Source organism: Panthera tigris, chromosome E1, assembly GCF_018350195.1.
Source record: "Panthera tigris isolate Pti1 chromosome E1, P.tigris_Pti1_mat1.1, whole genome shotgun sequence".
Classification (NCBI taxonomy): Eukaryota; Metazoa; Chordata; class Mammalia; order Carnivora; family Felidae; genus Panthera; species Panthera tigris.
The window spans coordinates 48,805,737-48,825,565 of NC_056673.1; the positions used below are offsets into that span (position 1 = coordinate 48,805,737).

Consider the following 19,829-nt stretch of genomic DNA (forward strand, 5'->3'; position numbering starts at 1 on the left):
TGGGAATAAAAGGAAAAGGAAAGAAGATGAAAAAAGAGAAAAGTCTGCCCTTCTCTGATGTCAGTTCTGCCCAACTCCTGTGCTTTGGAGTTTTGAATGAGTCATCCTAGCACTATGTGACCTTGGATTTCAGGCCCACACTGCTTGTATATACTGAGTCGTTAGAAGAATAGTTTAATTGAAATGGATAAGCCTACTACCGGACAGACATGTTCTATTCCAAAAGAGGAAACTTCTCTCCCACTGAATCACTAACCTGCAAATGTTGCAAAGTTCTAGGCTGAGGACCAGCTCTCTGAAATCTTTTGCCCACTCCTGCGTGTCAGGTGCCTTGGAAAAGAAAACACCGTAGGGAAAAAGGATCCCCTTCTGCAAGGTAACTGAAAACCCGAGTAACGACTGACCCTGGGAATTAGGTTGCTCGGGTTTGAAGAGCCAAATAAAAAGGAGTCACATCTGGTTCCATTTTTCTTGTGAAATTATCTCACACTGACCAAGTAGGTCCTTTCCTGAGCATATAAATACAGAAGACACACACATGGTTGTTATCAAACAGTATTGTGCAAAATTAAATTGGCTACTTTATGGTGAAATGGAGAAGGATGGCGGGCATTTCAAACACACGAGTTTCTCTTCGTTGAGTCTGGAAGCAATCACTCATAAAGACAGCTACTTTATCTCCTTGAGTATGGACCATTCTAGAAGGGACATCAGGTTGGGTTAAAACCAGTGACATGGCCAAACCTGCAATGGAGCCAAGGCACACCGAGCCCTGATTGCTCGATTATTTGAGGGAAGATAGTCTGAGTTAATGACAGAAATCACCCCCACTCTATGTCCCAAACTGGTCTTTTGGACAAGGTCTCTAATGTGCTGGCCATATGTGAACTAAGGGCCAGAGGGAATGGACTTACTGGGATTTTCCAATTATCATTTGGTCCCAGAGACATGCTGCATTGTTGCTACCTGGCTCTCATCTCCAGATTGTTCCAGGGAATGCACAATAGACAGGCAGCAGCAATCAAAGAAAGACTTCAAGCCCTAGCTGTGGTGAGCCTTGAAATTACTCCATATTGAACCAGAAGAAGAGAATATTAAAGGGGGAGCTGATATTCCCAGCCGGGTATTTCATTGAGACTCTCATTGCTCAGCAGTCGTTCCAAAAGATCGTGAATCACCCCCCCCCCCCGCCCCCGGTGGAGTTTCCAACAGTTCCTGTGTGAACAAAAGGATGGTGGTGGGCGGTGGGGGAAAGAGTGAGACAATGAACTGTAAAGCAATAAAAGTTACGAGGTCGGGAGAGGGAGAGAGCCCATGAAATTGTTCTCCCTACCACCCTGCCTTGGTATTCCCAGATGTTCTTATTTTTAGAGGCTGGGTTGAAGGGTAAGAAGTTTGAGCTAAATTGGGATCCATGAACGGTGTGTAAGTGGGCCAAAATGAAAGATCACTGTGAATTGTCTTAGGGAGGAGAGCGGAGTCCTTGTCCAGAATTCCCTTCTCTTTAACCTTCCTGTTTCCAAACTTACTGTACTGGTGAGATCTTGTTATAGCGCAAACCACGCACCCCAACTCTCACACAATCAGACAGACCCAGGCCCTTGCTAACTGTCTCCTGAAGCCCTGTTCAAGGAGGATTACAGCCAAGCCAGTAGCCTCTAAGAGTATGGGAGTCAGAGCTTGAATTCCATTCTTGGGAAGATATTTCTGTCATATACATCCTGCGGCACGTTCAGGAAGACTGTATCCAACAGGGAAAAGAATTGGAGAGGAGGATCTTTTCTTCTGTCCTTGCCCAGAGGATGAAGATGGCCAAATAGGGTCCTCCCTTGAAATAAAAAGCAAAAAATAGAAGTGTGTCATTTAAGCTCTGGGGGAATCATAACGTGGCCCACTCTCTCGTACTCGAAAGTTGGAAGACACGGAAAAAATTTGATTTACTGTAGTTCAGACTTCTCTGAATAAAAGAAGGTGGGGCATCTGAGAGGAGAAAGTTGTTATTTTTTTTAAACGTTTATTTATTTTGGAGAGAAAAAGAGAGAAAGATCGTGAGTAGGGGAGAGGGAGAGAGACAGAATCCAAGGCAGGCTCCAGGCTCTGAACTGTCAGCAGAGAACCTGACCCTGGGGCCTCAAACTCGTGAACTATGGGATCATGACCTGACCGAAGGTGAACACCTAACCGACCGAGCCACCCAGGTGCCCCGGGAGGAAACTGTTCTAAGGGATGGGGTTTTCCACCTCCAGCTACAAGGGGTAGGAGTGGCGGTGGGAACAGCTGTGGGTCTTGTTAGGCAAAGCGATGTGAACTTGAAAGCTCACAGTGCCACTCTCCTATTATTCTGGGTTGGGGTGGTTTGAAAATGAGGGGCTTGGGGCGCCTGGGTGGCTCAGTCGGTTAAGCGGCCGACTTCGGCTCAGGTCACGATCCCGCGGTCCGTGAGTTCGAGCCCCGCGTCGGGCTCTGTGCTGACTGCTCAGAGCCTGGAGCCTGTTTCGGATTCCGTGTCTCCCTCTCTCTGACCCTCCCCCGTTCATGCTCTGTCTCTGTCTCAAAAATAAATAAACGTTAAAAAAAAAAAAAATCAGTGGCTAAAGAAGAAACCGTAGAGCAGTGTGCAGTCAGCTGACATGAGCCTATGCCTTTTAGTCCCCAGTGGTCCACAGACAAACATCATCCAGCCCGGAAGCCCCGGACTTCACCTATCCCCCCCGCAAGTTGCCTTCTAGTGGGCCCTGAAGCCCTGGCCTACTTGTGATCATTAAGTGCCCTCACCTTCCACATCTTATTTTAGGGCTGGCCCTGGAGATTCCTTGCACATGCGTTCTCAAATCTGGGGAAAAAAGAAAAAAGAAAAAAAAGGAAATGACAGCACAGGGTTTGCTTTTCTTTGGAAATTAACACTTAAATGTGCGTTATTTTTCGAAAGCTGGCAGCTAGTCCGAATGCAGAGAAGGGGTCGGGTGGGACACCCCATAGGTTCTAGCGAAAGGGAACAGGCGGCGAAGGCCGGTGGAACAGAGGAAGGGTCAGACAAGAGGGCCCGGGCCCGGGGGTGGGGGTGGGGGGTGGGGGTGGGGGTGGGAGGGGTGGGTGGTGGGTGGGGCATGGACCATCTAGTGCCCGACACCGGCCAGACTCTGGGCACCGGCTCCTGCCCCTGCCCCTCCTTCCCCAACCTTCTCTCCGCGTGGGTGAGACCCGAGTGGGCTCCCCGCGCCGCTCAGCGCGAGGAAGGCAGGAGGCTGTGCCTGACAGCCTTCCTGATGGCCCTGTGAGCTGGACGCTACTCCAGCACGGAGAGGAAATAAAGTCCGGAATACTTCGGCCAGAAAAGTTGCAGGTTATCCCACCTCGTGTCTTCATCCTCTTCTGGGCGCGCATTGGAGCCCGTTCGCTCGGTGGAGCTGCAGGTGTCTAAGGAGGCCTTTGAGTTTTCTGGGCATTTGCGATTCTCTTTCATGTATGCGGTCGAAAAACGGGCAAGGAAATCGAAAATGTAAATCTTGAAGCAAACGCGTGCGTCAGGGAGACGCCAGACTCCCTTCAGAGGAGCAGAGTCTCGTGAGGGACTCCCAGGGAGGAGAAGGCAAGGAGCGTCTTGCCGGGCAGGCAGTGGAGGCCCTTCACCGGAAGAGAAGGCCTTGCCGGAAGGGGCGGGGCTTGCCCCGAGAGCCAATGGGATGCCTGGGTTCTCCCGGGCCAAGATGAAGGATGTTCCCGAAGAGAGGGATGAGGTCCTTTTGCTCCCCGTCTCACATTACCTGACAAACGGTTGATTAGAAGGGTGGGGGAGAATTGCATCTGGGTCTTCTGTCCTCGCAGTCTGGGAACTCTAGTCGCTGAACCTATGAGTTTTCCTTTAGGGACATCACCACGATGAACTGAACCTTCTCTGGAAGAGACTCAGGGAAAACTATGACACTGACCAATTTGTCTTTGTCTCTTCTACTCCTGCCTTCTTCCTTTTTTTTTCTTTTTCTTTCTTTTCTTTTCTTTTCTTTTTTTTAAGATTTTACTTTTTAAGTGATCTTCACACCCAACATGGGGCTTGAACTCACAACCCTGAGATCATGAGTCCCATGCTTTAGGAACTGAGCCAGCCAGGGGCCCCTTTTAATAAAATACCTCATACATGTCCAAACAATAACCAAATAGAAAATACAGTGAAAATGAATGGAATGGGGTTGGGGGAGAGGGGGCGCCTGGGTGGCTCAGTAGGTTAAGCGTCCAACTTCAGCTCAGGTCATGATCTCATGGTTGGTTCTTCAGTTAGAGCCCCACGTCAGGCTCTGTGCTGACAGCTCAGAGCCTGGAGCCTGCTTCAGATTCTGTCTCTCTCTCTCTCTCTCTCTCTCTCTCTGCCCTTCCCCTGTGCACACTCTGTCTCTTTTACTCAAAAATAAATAAACATTTAAAAACATTTGGGGGTGGGGTGCGCTTGGGTGGCTGAGTCAGTTAAGCAGCCAACTTTCGCTCAGGTCATGATCTCACAGCTCCTGAGTTTGAGCCCCATATCGGGCTCTGTGCTAACAGCTCAGAGCCTGGAGCCCGCTTTGAATTCTGTGTCTCCCTCTCTCTCTGCCCCTCCCCTGCTCATGCTCTCTCTCTCTCCCCTCTCAAAAATAAACGTTAAAAATAAATGAATAAAAACATTTTTTTAAACGCCAGGAACAAATTTAATAAGAACTGTTCAGCACTTACATGAAGAAAGTACTTAGCTTTACTGATAATCATAAATTTAGAGAATGACAAATGGAGAGGCATCCTTTGGTCTTGGATAAACAGATACAATAGTGATAAGCGAACTTTGCTCCCTAAATTATTTTAAAAACTTAACCCAACCCTAATTAAAAGCTCAACTAGAGTTTTGGGTAGAATAATTCTAAAATTCATCAGGAAAACAGAAAGGTAAAAATAACCAGGAAATTCTGTAAAAGGGAAAACAAGAAGGTAAATAGTCTTTCAAGTAATAAATCATGTTCTGAAATTATAGTGATTTAAATGCTGTCGTACAATGAAAAGAACAAATTGGAGGTCCCAGAAATATACACATGTAAATCTCAGAATTCAGTATATGATAAAGGGCATTTTCAAGAAAATGGGGAAAAGATAATTTATTGAATGCTATGGGGACAACTGGCTAGCCATTTGGAAAAAAAAAAATGCCATCATTCTGCCAAACAAATTCCAGATGCTTTAAATGTAAAAACTAAAACCATAAAAGTACTAGGAGAAAGCAAGGGTGAAAATGTGTATAATTTTTGGACGGAAACTTCTAGGCATGGCAAAAATGCTATAAACAATAAAGAAAAAGATTGGAACATGTGACAACATAAAAATTAAAAACTTCTGCACAACAAACCCCATAAACAAAGTAAAAAATAAAGCACAAATAGGAAAAATATTTAGGACACATGTCAGAGGGTTAATATCCCTAATCCAGAAAAACCTATTATCAATAGCGAACCAAACGACCCAAGACAACACTACCTGTGTATCAGGCTTCACGGTTGATAAAATCGTTTCAAATTCAGAGTGTCGGTCAAAACGATATTTGGGACATGCTTACACTAACAAAAGCGTCTGTTGTTTTTCTGAAATGCAAAGTTCATTGGGCATCCTGTGTTTTTTTGCTAAAGCAGGCAACCTTGTTTCAGACACATGAGTTCACTGTGGCCCTGCAGTAAATCAGTGAGGTATGGAAGAGGGGGTCAGGTAGCTTTTCAAACAGGTTTCCTCATCTCTCAAGTAAGATGTGAGAAGGAAATTGGATACGAAATGTATAGAATCTGGTATAGGGCCTGACACATAAAGAGTATTGTTCAATACATGTTGGTTTGGGTTTGCTTTCCTTTATGCATACACCCATTTTACAGATGAGAAAACCGAGGTTCAGAAAGGGGAAGTGACTGGCCCAGGTTTACCCCGCTAGTAAGACACAATTGTCCTCACACTCCAGGCCAGACTACCTCATTCTCTGCCCCCCCACCTTACCCCATGTCCACTGCCTTCCCTGAGCCCTCTCATGCCTTGATGTGCCCAGTTCCTGGGTCCTACTGAACTTGATCGTCCTTTCCCTATCCAGGTGTCTGATCTTGGTCCTCTACCCCACCTCTCCATCTGAGAAACTATGCTAGAACAGTGGTTCTCCACCCTGGCTGGCTGTTAGAATCATTTGGGGAGCTTTTTACAAAATCTGAATGCTCGGACCATATCAGACCAATTAAATCAGAACGCTGGGGATAGGACGCAGGAGATTTCAGTGGGCAGCCAAAATTGAGCATCACCGCGATGACGTGAGTATCTCTGGCTGGTCTCGATACTGTGAAACGTTTGCCGATGAGATTTTGCTCAACACTCTCATTTTGTAGATCGGAGCACTGAGACCCCGAAGAATAGAATAACTTGGCTTGGGTGGCCCTCTCTGATTAGGGAGGCAAATTAGAAACTAGAGCTCAGGCTTTCTAATTCCTCATCTGTTGCTTTGTCTGCTGCGGCGTGTTCAGACAATTTTGTTTCTTCTCCAAACACATACAACCTTTCTCAGCCACCTTCAGCTACCGAAAGAACAGGACTTGGATTTCAGTAACAGAGTTATTTGCCTATGGACTTCTGCCCCCCCCCCACAAGTTTTGTTCCATGAATTGAATTCCATCCACCTTGACCCCCATTTCTTCTCTTCTCGAGTCCTCAGCTTGATCCCTGGTGACCATTTCAGGCCTTTCCCTCAAGTGGACACCTCTCCCGGCATTGGTCCCGCAGCATTTCTGATGCATCCCTGCTCCCAAGGACAGCTCCCTCCTCCGTCTGGCAATGCTGTTGCCCTCCAATGGGCCAAGGCTTGTTTTCCTGCTTCAGTTTCCTCTAGACTTCGAGTTCTCCCTCAAAGCTTACCTCGTCTTACCTTTTTTTCCGAGTGCCACAGGGTGAGAAGAACTAAACTGATGAGCTAATTTGCCTTGGGGATATATCATTGTTCATGGCTTAGCCTTAGAATAAGAAAATATTTCTGCTTCCTCTTCACGAGCTGTTTTCCTGCTCCGAAAACCCGTTTGGCTTCTGTTTGGGACCTTGTGGTCAGAGATTCTCAATCTGTGGCCCGTGGACCACCAAGAAGGCGTAAAACGCAAAGGGTCCAATGAGCATGGCAGGTAAGTAATCAACCAGGCACGGGAGTTTTGTTTTTGTTTTTTTTTTTTTAACGTTTATATTTAAGAGAGAGAGAGAGAGAGCACGAGCAGGGGAGGGGCAGAGACAGAGAGGGAGACACAGCATCCGAAGCAGGCTCCAGGCTCGGAGCTGTCAGCACAGAGCCCCATGTGGGGCTCGAACTCACGAACCGCGAGGTCATGACCTGAGGCCAAGTCAGACGCTTAACCGCCTGAGCCACCCAGGCGCCCCTGGAGTTTCTTGATGTGCTAATTAACAAGGACACAGAGCGCTATGTCTCAATGGTAAAATATTCTGAGAACCGTGTTCCATTGCGATTGCTTGTTGTTGTAATCCTTTGTATTTTTGCCTTCTTCGTTTAGAAGCATTTAAATCACTTGAAGGCCGTATTCTGAGAAGGGCCCGTGACACCAAAGCAGCTCAGCACCCTCGTGGCAGCATCCCTGGGTGACGTGCGCACGCGCAGTGGGTCTTTCTGAGCCTTTAAGATACGTGAATGGCCCCTGCGTCACGGGCTGTGTTAGGCCAGGGCTGGTGGAAAGTTGGGCTCTTCTGCAAAGCTTGCTCCAGACCTGTCATCTTTGGGGCGGCTCCACGTTTGAGAGCACAGCTTCCTTCCACAACCTTGACGGGGAATTACGTATTCAAGAAATACAACTGGCAGGCATGAGTCAAAGTTCTTCTGGTATTGAGAAACAGGAATCCATTCACGCCGGCTCAGAGCAGGGCTTTGGCGCGCTGACCCGGGCTTCTCATGAAAACCCAGCACAGCGGGGCCCCTTGGGGAGCAGGAAGCTGCCCAGGACCGAGACACCTTCTTTCTGTGGCTCTCGAGGCCCCCCGATCTCTGCCTCCTTCTGCACGCCCGCCACACTTTGTCTTGTTGGACCGGCCTCCTTCATTATCTCCTGAGATCTGCTCTTCCAAAATTTCAGTTCTGGCTCCTTCTAGTGCCCACTCGAGCCCTGATGCCTCATGGCCGTGCAGCCCAGCTTCTCACAGCTAACTTGCTGTGGGACTTCTAGTGCACGCACGCCTTTGGTTCTCCTCTTCTGGGCTCTTGGGACGACTGCAAATCCCTACGCCATGGCAGTCAGGTAGGGCCGGGCGACTGGTCATTGCCAAGGTTTCTCAACAGGGATACTGCTGATGCCCCTACTGAATAATTCTTTGTGGGGGGGGGGGGGCCTGGTCTGTGTATCGTAGGATATTTAGCAGTATACCTGGCCTTTAGCCAATAGATAAAATTCAAAATTGCCAGGGCGCCAGGGTGGCTCAATCGGTTGAGGGTCCGACTTCGGCTCAGGTCATGATCTCATGATTCGTGAATTTGAGGCCCACACAGGGCTCTGTGCTGTCATTGCAGAGCCCGCTTCCGATCCTCTGTTCCTCACTCTCTCTGCCCCTTACCCTCTCATGCACGCGTTCTCTCTCTCTCTCTCTCAAAAATAAATAAACATTAAAAAAATTTTAAAAATTTCCCTCCACTGAGAACCACCACCCTATAATTTCTGGGACAAATTGAAGCCATTCTCCCCCATTGTGTCCATCTATACTCCTTGTCATAAGACCACTTACCTCCATTTTTGGTTCAGAAATTCAAGTCACGTGTATGGGGAATTTGTTACCTCGGGGATGAGCCCATCACCTGTTTTGGTCTTTATTGTTTCCTCTTTTTCTCTATTACTTAAAAAAAAAAAAGGAAAATGGAGGACCCCTCCTACCTTTGTGTTCTAGCACCCGCTCGAAGCTACCTGTTTGGAGCGGGGTCCGTATGTAGACTCTACTGGGAACTCTGCAGGTGACCAAGAATACACTGGAAATTCAGTGGTTAAGCTGAAAGGAAATCAATGGCTCACCCTCATTCCTCGTGCTCTCCCTTCTCTAAATCAGTGTTTCCTTTAAATGGATAGCAGCAACCAAATTTAGTTTCTCCACGAGCCCTCTCAAGTTTGTCAGAAGTTCAAGTTTGTCAGAAGAGCGTAGGCCCCAGCTTTCCTCCACTTCTTCGTGAGGCCGCTTTCATTGGAACGGCCTCCTTTCTACTCTGCCTCAAGTGAGAGAGAAGGAGCCGTTTGCCACATGTAAACAGAAGAGGCATCATGTGAAAACAGTCACCCAGCAAACAAGATCCTCAGAGGGCCTCTGGTGTGTGACCAGTTCAAAGTGGCCACTCGCTGACCAGTAATTAGCTTGGTTGAGGGCTGCAGCGCAGACCCAGTGAACTTCAAAAGGCAACTTTTGGGAAGAAGCTTCTTTCCTGGAGGAGATGTGAGGAACCTTTCTTAGAGGTACTGCCCGAGTCTGTCCTGTGATCTTGCACAGTGGAGCTGAAAAGTGGATTAAGGCAGGAAATAACAAGCTATGTGTGTGCCCGCACGCACTCACACGTTCGCGCACAGCTTTGCTCATTTACTTTCTATATTAAAAGGCCTGCTGACCTCTGTGATTTCCTCCCCCTCAAATTCAGAAGCGATGAATAGGAAGCATTCTGACTTTAAATGCGACGGAGAGCTTTGAAAAGATGGAAAATTAGCAACATCTGGGCTGAGGAACCCAAAGAGACCTGAAAGGGAAGGAAATGCCTGAAAGAAGTTTCAGATGTCATTGTGATCCCCGGGGCCAGTGTTTGGATGGATAGGTGGCTTCGTGTGGCTATGAAAGGGGGTCGGGGCCTCCGTGCCCACCCCAGCTTGGCTCCCTGTCTGCATCTTTTGTTTTTCTTTTCTTCTCCGGGATCTGCCAAACAGGAACGAACATTCTTCTGCTTGGGAAATGGTTTCCACTGAGTCTCTTGGACATTCTGACCGATGCCATGGAAATCGAGGAGACCTATTTTCTCAAGCATGTTTCTTTCTCTTTTCTTCAACACGTAACACTGCCAGCCCTTGATCTTTTCCTCAAACCTCCCTCAAAAAGGACGAGATGTAGGCAGTGCAGTCAAGTTTGTTCCCAGATGCCTCTGCTCTGCCTGGGGGAAATGGCAGTCGCTCTCAACTTGTTGTATTAGTGTGAGCTCTGTCGGTAGCAAGGCCAGAACCCAGCTCCAGCCAGCCTGGGCAGAATCATTAAGTTTCGTGTCACAAACCATAGGAATGGTGGAACTGGCTCTAGGTTCGACAGCATCCAGAAATTTGCACACTACCGGTGTTCTCTCACTCTTGAACTTGGCTTCTTGCTTCTATTTCCTTTTACATTTTAGCCTCATTCCTACCTACCTACCGTGCCTGGGCTTTCTCCACACGGCAGGTACAGGTACCCCCGGTGGCTTGGCTTGTTCGCGCACCAATTTCACAACCCCAACAGAAAAGGAGGTATGACCTTTGCCTGCTTAGTAATACAAAAATCAGGGAAGGGCTCTGATTGGGCAGGCTTGAGTCATGAGTCACCCCCGGACCAATCACTGCCACCCAGGAGTTGGGGCTCTCTGATTGGCCAGTCCTAGATGACAGGCCCCTCCCTCTGTCTGGGGCCAGGATGGGCCACCAGAAGCACGCGGCAGGAGGTTGGTGAGCACGTCTCTCAAGGAAGGGACGATTTGGAACCGGGATCAAAGAAAAAGGAATGCTGAGGAGACATGAGGGCAATGTCCATTAAATTGATTGTCCTTTCCCTAACGTATAATTTCCTAGTGTGGCCATAGCAAGTTACCACAAACCAAGAGGCTTAAACCCAGAGAAATTCATTCTCTCATAGTTCTGGAGGCTGAAAATCCAAAATCAAGGTGTTGGCAGGGCCCAGCTCCCTTCCAAAGCTCTAGGGGGAGATTCCTTATCTTGTGCCTTCCAGCTTCTGGTAACTATCAGCGTCTCTTGACTTGTGGCTGCTTGCTCCCAACTCTGCCTACGTCTTTACGTGACCTGCCCTCGTGTCTGGGTCTCCTCTTCCTACGAGGACACTTGTGGCTGGATTTAGGGCCCGCCTGGATAATCCAGATCAAGATCCTTAACTTAACTGCATCTACAAAGACCCTTTTTCCAAATAAGGTCACACTCACAGGTTCCAGGGATTGAGACATGGACATGTCTTTTGGGGGTAGGGGGGTGGCCTTTCAACCCATTACGCCCAGTGGGAGGTGCCCTCTCAAGGTGGCAGGGATGGCCGCTTCGCCACCCACACACCATTTCCGACAGGTGTCCAAAGCTCAGCCTAAACTTGCCAAGCCCCCAGTCAGGTTTCCGGGATGATGCCAGCACGCCCTGGGAGGACGTAGATTGGGGACCTCAACCTAGCCTTGTTCCATATTAGCTTTCTGTGGCACCTCTGCTCTCACTCTCCCGGCCTATCTTCCTCTCTACAGGAAAACACCTGCCTCTCTACAGGTCTATAAGGCAGTGAAGATCCTCTCCTGGCTCTCTTTCTTAGCTGGGTGACTTTGGGTCAATAATTTAAACTCTCTCCTCTGTCAAATGGGGATAGTAAAAGTAGCTACCTCAGAGGGTGGCTCAAGGGTTCAAATACATTCATGTAGAGTATGATCGTGTACATGTACAGCAATCTCCCCGCACCAAGTAAACACTCCATGAAGTTAGCTATCATTGTAAGATACAGGCAGATCCCATTTTTAAAGTTCCTTTATTCTCTAGATTTTTTTCTGGCTACGTTTTTCTTTTCTTCTAGGTTTTCTCTTTCCAAGATCTGCTTGATTTAGTAGAGAGACTCAAAGACTCTGGTGTGGACCGGAATCACCCGGAGGAAACTTACAAGTGCATATGGCTGGGCCCCACCCTGGAAAATTTGATTCCATGGGTCTGGTACCCCAGATCCTACACCTCTTTGATTTTGACAAGTGCCCACATTGTTCCGATGTAACTAGACGTTGAGACCCCTGGTCCTGGGAGAGATGCAGGTGAAGAGGTTCTCGTCCCATGATTCTTCGATTTACCAAACAGTTGTGGGCAGGTGACCTGACCTCAGTTTCTTCAGTATCCCTTTATTTTTTTTTAATGTGTATTTATTTTCGAGAGAGAGAAAGAGACAGAGCATGAGTGGGAGAGGGGCAGACAGAGAGAAAGACACAGAATCCGAAGCAGGCTCCAGGCTCTGAGCTGTCAGCACAGAGCCCGACACGGGGCTCAAACTCAAAAACTGTGAGATCATGACCTGAGTTGGACGCTTAATCGACTGAGTCACCCAGGTGCCTTTCAGTATCCCTTTAAAAGGGGAATAACTGGGGCGCCTGGGTGGCTCAGTCGGTTCAGCGTCTGACTTCAGCTCAGGTCATGATCTCGCAGTCCGTGAGTTCGAGCCCCGCATCGGGGTCTGTCCCGATCTCTCAGAGCCTGGAGCCTGTTTCGAATTCTGTGTCTCCCTCTCTCTCTCTGACCCTCCCCCATTCATGCTCTGTCTCTCTCTGTCTCAAAAATAAATAAACGTAAAAAAAAAAAAAAAAAAAAAAAGACTGCAGAGATTAAATCTCCAGTTAAAAAAAAAATAAACAAACAAACAAAAAAAATAAAACGGGAATAACAATACTTTTCAGCCAGGGTCAAATAAGAGGGTGCTCACAGTGTCTAAAATATCATACGAAAGAATGGAGGGATGATAGGAACCAATATTTATGATGTAGTAAGTTTCTGGAAACTTACACTTGTTCAGAGAGCTTTTAAGTTGGGGTCCAGCTTCTATTATACAGATGAACAAACTGAGGCTCGTGGGATATCAGGAGGCTCAAATGAGTTAATATCAATAAAGAATATGGTAAGCAGGGGCGCCTGGATGGCTCAGTCGGTTAAGCATCCGACTTCAGCTCAGGTCATGATCTCATGGCTCGTGAGTTCGAGCCCCGCATCAGGCTCTGTGCTGACAGCCCGGAGCCTGGAGCCTGCTTCGGATTCTGTGTCTCCCTCTCTTTCTCTGCCCCTCCCCCACCCCTGCTCTGTCTCTCTCCTCAAATTTAAATAAACATTCAACAAATTAAAAAAAAAAAAAATGAACATGGCGAGCGGTTTCGCCTTCATTCTAACCCTTGGCCTTTTCTGCCCCGTTGCAGCTACCTTCATGCAAAGGTGGCTTCGTGTGCGGGAGTGACACATTCAGCCCTCCTTGCCCCGCTTTTTCTCTGATGGAAAATTGGGAGTCTCAAGACCAGCCTCTGGCTGCTGCTAAGGACTTCCCGTCCCTGGTTTACAGGTTCGTTCAAAGATTCAAGTGTCTCAAAGCACGGGGCTCAAAATCCATGAAGCAAACCCTCGCTGACAGAACTCTCTTCAGGTGGTCAGAGGGTTTCACCCCCTTTCTGTGGCCAGCAATCCGGGCAGAAAGGCACCCAAGAGAACCAGGGCATGGCGCGTGCCCTCAGAGCCGGCCGCCAAGGGGTGGAGCCGGTCGAGGGAAGGTGGGCAAGAGCAGGGCCAGGCAGCTTGAGGGAACAGAGTGGTTTTCTTAAAAGAAGAGAGAATCCAGCTCCGTATGGCAAAGTCTGGTTTCCTTTGAGTGTGTGCTCCTCCCCCACCCCATTCCCCCTGCACCTGACTTAGAGGTCATTACTAGAGGTGGACGGAGCGCTCGGGCGCCACTCCCCCCTTCCTGGCACACCTCTCTGGCCTCCTGGCCTCCCGAGCCGGATGTTTGCCCTCCGTGTGGGCTGCGGGCCTGGCTGCCTCGCGCCTTGTTCACCCTTGAAATTCCTGCCTTGCCCCCAGCTCGGAGCTGCTACACGATCTGCACGTGAGTGTGAACATGAGCGGGTGCGTGCGTGCGTGTGACTGACGGATGGTAACCCAGCCAAAGCCTTTCAAGAGCCGCTTTACTGAGACAAAGTTCCCACACCATACAATGCGCTCGTGTAAAGGGTGCGATTCGGTATTTTCTGTGTGCCCCACCGAGTTGCATGACCGTCACCACAACCTGAGAGCATTTTCATCACCCCCAAAAGCAACCTCGTGCCCTTGAGCTATCGGCCCCCTGAGCCCCGCTCCGGCGCTCAGCCCCTGGCAACCACGAATCTATTTTCCGTCTCCACAGATTTCCCTGTTCTCAACATTTCGTGTGAATGGACTCGCATAGGATACGGTCTTTTCACTTAGCATCACGGTTTCCAAGTTCACGCAGGCCAGTGGCTCCTGCTAGCGCTCTGCTCCTTTTTATTGCCGAATAATATTCCACCGTGGTCGATGAGTCAGGCCTTGTCCATTCACTCACCAGTCGGTGGATGCTGAGGTTGTTTCCACCTTTTGGCTCTTATGAATAAAGATGCTGTAAACATTTATGTACGAGGTTTTATGCGAACGTATGTTTTCAATTCTCTTAGGTCTATCCCTAGGAGTGGAATTGCTGGGTCATACGGTGGCTCTGTGTTTAAAGTAGCTGAAGCTTTTTAATGCGTTAAAGACACCCAGATCAGAGCTGGAGCAAGGCACTGGAGGTGAAAGCCCCGAGCTGCACCTGAGCCGTCTCAAGAGAGATTTATTTTTAGGCTGCGGGTATTTTACACCCGGCGAGCAGCAAGGGGAGGGGGAGACCGGGAGCCAGAGACATGCTGACGCGCTTGCTCAGGCTTCAAACGAGAGCAGGGTGCCTGGACCAGTCTGTTTTCTCACCATTTAGCTGAGTTGGGAGATAATGGGATTTGGCTTTTCCCATAAGAGCCTGACTCTACAGGGACGGGAGCGAATGGGAAGCTCTTTAAGGAAGCCATGGAGGAGCCCCAGAGCGGGGGTGGCTTGCCCTGGGGACAGTGTAGGAACCCGCCCTCTGTCGGGGAAGGATCCCCTCCAGGGACTCCCTGCACGAAGCCCGCTGCTTCTGAGAGCGTAGTGGCTCTAAAATTTTTAGTACGTATTTATTTTTAGCATACAGTGACTATATATATATATATATATATATATATATATATATATATTATAGTACATTTGGAAATGAAGACCAGATGAGAAAAAAATCAGACTTGGTCCCACCGACCAAAGATGGGCATTGTTAGTAGATAGGCATTCCATTCCATTCTTCGGGGTTTTTTTTTTGTCTGCTTAACGCATCGGTTGTTGGCTTTCCCCCCTCTGCAGGGAAAAAGACTTCACTGCTTATTATCCCCTTCCCAATTGTCCATATGGAAGGAACTTGAGGGCATCACTCTGGTGGAAGGAAAGGCTGCAGGGTAGGAAAGAAGCCTCTTGGCAAAACAATATTTGTGTCAACTCGGCACTGTGCTAACTGGGGTGGCTTTGGGGAACAGCCACTGGAAATTGGGGGGATGTCAACTTCACACTCACCATCAAAGGGGCTCCGGAAATGCCAGGCCCACACTGCCACAATCTGCCGACCAGCGGCTGGCAGCTCGCTCTGCCCCCGGTTCTCTCAGCCCCGCAGCCCAGCCGTCCCGGCCGAGCGGTGCTCCTGGCTCGCTGCCCCCGGTGTGGGGTGCCTCCCAGATCTTGCTCTAGAACCAGAGAAGATCAGTGAGCAGTTCATTCTTCGCTGCAGCCTCTGCAGAGCTTACCTGCGCCAGGGCCGATGAGCATACGGCCCTTGTGGCTACTTGGTGTGACCTAACATCAGAAGCCGGAAAAGGAAGGAGCCACAGGTAGAGCTCCAGGACACAACATACTGGTTTCTTTCTGAATAGGGGTTTTTTCAAGCCCCTTCTAACCCCGAAGCTCTGGCCACTCTGCCTAGACTGAGCAGAGAGGACACAGATCAAGCACGATGTACCACAAGGTCCACCAGTCACTCCTGATGACGGGAGGAGCTGTCGCGGAACCGTGTGGCCATCAGGCCCAGGTGACAGCGTTCTGCTTCTCTTAATCGTGGTGGTGCTGCAGCACCAACACCTTTTGACTTCTCTCATTGGATTAGGTCTCCCGAGCCGGCCCCACAACCCGCACAAATGACCAGGGGTGTTCCCGAGGTCCCACGTCAGTCATCGGAGCCTGGTATGTTCGCCCTTCTCCTTTACCTCCTGTCCCAGCTCACCCTCTTTCCCAGACCCGCCCCTCCGGTCCATGAGGACCCCCCTATCCCTCCTCAGAACACGGCTGCGGCTGCAAAGGCCACACAGACACCAAGGATCGCCTGGTCACCCTGGCAGGGCGGAGGGAAGGAGAGAAATGGGGAGAAAGGGTTTTGGATCCCCAGCACCAGCGGGCCTGGGACCAGACAGCTTTGCTGCTCCCTCCCCGTATGACCTCCCCCCCGCCCCCCTCCTGGGCTTACTTTCCTTGTGGGGGGTGGGACACGACCACACCGGAAGCCCCTTTCGGCTCTCACAGTCCGTGACCGGAAGTGGGAAGTACAATAGGCCCAAGCACCGGAAGTGTTTCTGAACAAGCAACAGGATGGAGAAACCCTGGAGAGAGGAGTCAGGAGTTCCACGTGCTCTGTCAGCCAGTGACTGGTAATGACCTTGGACAAGCCTGCACCTCACTTCATTTGTCCCTAAAGGAGAAATAAAAATACGCATCTACGTTCTTCTCGGGTTAGTGGCAAACGTCATGAGACGGCAGATGGGAAAATGTAAAATTTAAAAGCAAAGAATGTGAAGGTATTCAGCGGCGCTGAGTCTGCAGGTTGGGGTGGGGGCAGGGGGCAGGGAGTGCCTTCAGGTCACTGTACCTGCCCCAAGGGCCCGGGAGCACAGGCTGTTATGAACCAGATGCCCGGATGTCCTGGTGTTTTACAGGCAGCTGTGAGGCCCAGGCAGGGTGGGGGGGACAGAGCCACCTCCTAACCGTAGGGAAGCGGCCTCTGCGGTCAGTGTGCAACCCCGGTGGGGGGCTCTGGGAAGAATGGCAAACGTGAGGGGCAGGATGTGACATTGGTCTTCGGCCCAGTCTAGAGAAGGGTGGTAAGAAACAAAATGGTGTATCCTAGAGTTGGTGACACCAGGAGTATTCTAAGAAATCACAGCAGAAAACTAGGCCACCTGTCAGGCTCTTTTTGAAGAGCTGTAACACTCAAGAAGGGACATGGGCAAGGCCACCACCCGGGGAGCACACGTGGCCACCAGGGCCTCCTGGTCTACCAGGAAGGACACCTGGCCACCTGGGCTCCAGGCCAAGGGAGGAGAGGGACCGAGACTCCAGGGTTCCCATGACTCTGTTGGTGCAGGCTCGGCCTCACAGAAGGTCATTGTTCTCCACACCCCTTTGTTGTCCTTTCCCAGGCGCCAGGCGGGTGGAAACTGGGGAGGCACGGGCGACCCAGAGATAAAGTCTTTTTATGAGCTTCCTGATTTAGCTGAGAGAGGAACTTGGCCAACTGGCATGGTCGATGGACAATCCCCTCTACCTGGTGCCTTCTGTGAGAGGGACACTCTTCCCGGTTCAGATGGGAGGGTGCTGGCACCCTCAGGGGAGGCTTGTGCTGGGTTGCCTGGGGACAGAGGTCCAACCCAGGAGGACAGTAGCAGGTAAGAGAAGAAAGCTTTGCTCGCCCTTCTGTGCCCAGCCCCACATTCCAGCAAACGCATGCTCAGAAAAAGAAATCTGGCCAACACTTTTGGTGCTGTATGGACTAGTAGATCATTTCTCAAAGTTCTTCTGGAAATGTCTCCTGACTTCCCCAGGGAAAAGGAAGGTGAAGGAAGCTAAAAGGAAAGCCAAGAAAACAGCCACATAATGGGTCTAAATTCCAAATGTACAGGAGAGATTTGGAGGTGAACCTTGAAACGTCATTAGTCAGGCTCAAGGGGTTTTAAATGAGGCAGTCGGAAATGCCTAATCTGGGAAATTAAGATGGGGAGAGCCAGAGGGAGAGGTGTTGAGATTTTAATTAAAATAAGCATTTATAGGGGCGCCTGGGTGGCTCAGTCGGTTAAGCGGCCGACTTCGGCTCAGGTCACGATCTCGCGGTCCGTGAGTTCGAGCCCCGCGTCGGGCTCTGTGCTGACAGCTCAGAGCCTGGAGCCTGTTTCAGATTCTGTGTCTCCCTCTCTCTGACCCTCCCTCGTTCATGCTCTGTCTCTCTCTGTCTCAAAAATAAATAAATGTCAAAAAAAAATTTTTTTTTAATAAAAATAAACAAAAATAAAATAAACATTTATTTATTTATTTATTTATTTTAGAGGGAAGTGCAGGGAGAGAAAAAAAATTTAATTTTTTTAAGTTTATTTATTTATTTGGGTTGGGGGGGGGGGCAGTGCACAAGCAGGGGAAGGGCAGGAGAGGGAGAGAGAGAAGGAATCCCAAGGAAGCTCCAGGCTGCCAGTGCAGAGCCTGACTCAGGGCTCAAACTCACAGCCCATGAGATCACGACCTGAGCCGAAACCAAGAGTTGGACGCTTAACTGACTGAGCCACCCGGGCGCCCCTAAAGCAAACTTTTAACACAAGACGTACATGGGCTTGATTAAATGGTCCAATAGGACAAAAAATACGCAGTGAGACGTTTACCTTTTTCTCCCTGTCCCTCGGTTTCTTAGCGCTCCTTCCAAGAGGCAACCACTCTTGCTGACATCCTAGGGTTCCTTACTGGATGGTTTTTAGAAGTTATTTCTTACAGATCCATATGAGGCTATAGTGTCTGATATCTATGTGAACGTTATCTCCAAGGAGGGAAGGATGCTTCTCTGATTACCTCCAACGCGAAGGCAGCTAAATTTATGTCCCGGCGGCAGGGACGGCCATGAGGCACCGGGCTGGGGGAGACCAGCGGTCAACAGATGCACAAACAGAACTGGAAAACATCAGATCCTAGAGGTGCTGTGCAGAGAATTAAAATAGAGGGACGCACCAGGGAGTGACTGGTCACTCCCTATCTCCCTCTGAGGAGGTCACTTTCAAGGTGAATAATAGGAATGAATACATCTCCTCTCTCTTGGTCCACTTTGTGGCGTCTACAGTATTCAGTGCTGAGGGCCGCCCTGCCGCCTGGCGTGTTCTCCTCTCGCTGGACGCTCACACACTGATGTTCGAGTGTTCGAGTGTCCACCGTCCGGGCTGGACTGTCCACCGTCGGTTGCCTATTATTCCCGCCCACCTGCTTCCTTATACCAGAACTGAGACCCCTCACCCCCGGCCCCACTTCGCCCCGAGTCCCTCATCCCACTCGGGGCATCTGTGAGTAGCGTGTGGGCCATCTGGAAGGTGGAAGAGGCCACCCTAACTTCTGCCAGCCCTAGACCATCTTCTAGATGCTGTTTTGTTTTAACAGATCCCTGGCGTGAACCACCTTCGTCTTCCTTGGTTTCTCCAGAGGACCGTAAAAGAAAATATGCCAGTTCAGGGAGCACTGTGGTTAGCAAACTCTTGGCACCTACTAACCACATATCTGAACAATAAAGGAGCTCGTAAGATCCTAGATCACCCTCACAGCCTTTTACCCCCGTGTCCAACACACCAAGCCTGAGCCCCGTTGAGCTGGGGAGAAACCACCTCTCCAGGAACGAGAGCATTCCCGTTTCTTCCCTGCCCTCTCTCCTTCCTTCTCCCTTGTCTCCTTCCTCCCCTTCACGGTTTCAATACTCACGTATGTGTGCTCAGTCAACGTACTGTTTACTGTTGCCTGTTTTTTGTACTTTATATTAACAAAGTCATATGCATGTTGTCTTCTAGAATTTGCATTTCTTTTCTTTTTTTAAGTTTACTGATTTATTTTGAGAGAGAGAGAGAGAGAGAGAGAGCGTCCGTGCACTGAAGGGGCAGAGAGAGAGGGAGAGAGAATCACAAGCAGGCTTTGCACCATCAGTGGGGCTTGAACTCACAAACCGTGAGATCATGACCT

At 49.5% G+C, this 19,829-nt stretch overlaps 1 long non-coding RNA gene across 2 annotated transcripts; it reads right to left on the bottom strand.

Moving 5' to 3' along the window:
* Window positions 1-455: 455 nt before the first annotated feature.
* Window positions 456-16,528, bottom strand: LOC122233531. Of its 2 annotated transcripts, XR_006211121.1 has the most exons (4): window positions 16,324-16,528; window positions 15,384-15,550; window positions 2,776-2,833; window positions 456-1,828 (listed from the first exon to the last, which is right to left on the bottom strand). It is a non-coding gene; the product is annotated as an uncharacterized LOC122233531 (long non-coding RNA). The 2 variants fall into 2 exon arrangements; XR_006211122.1 differs by lacking the exon at window positions 2,776-2,833.
* Between the last annotated feature and the right edge of the window lie 3,301 nt (window positions 16,529-19,829).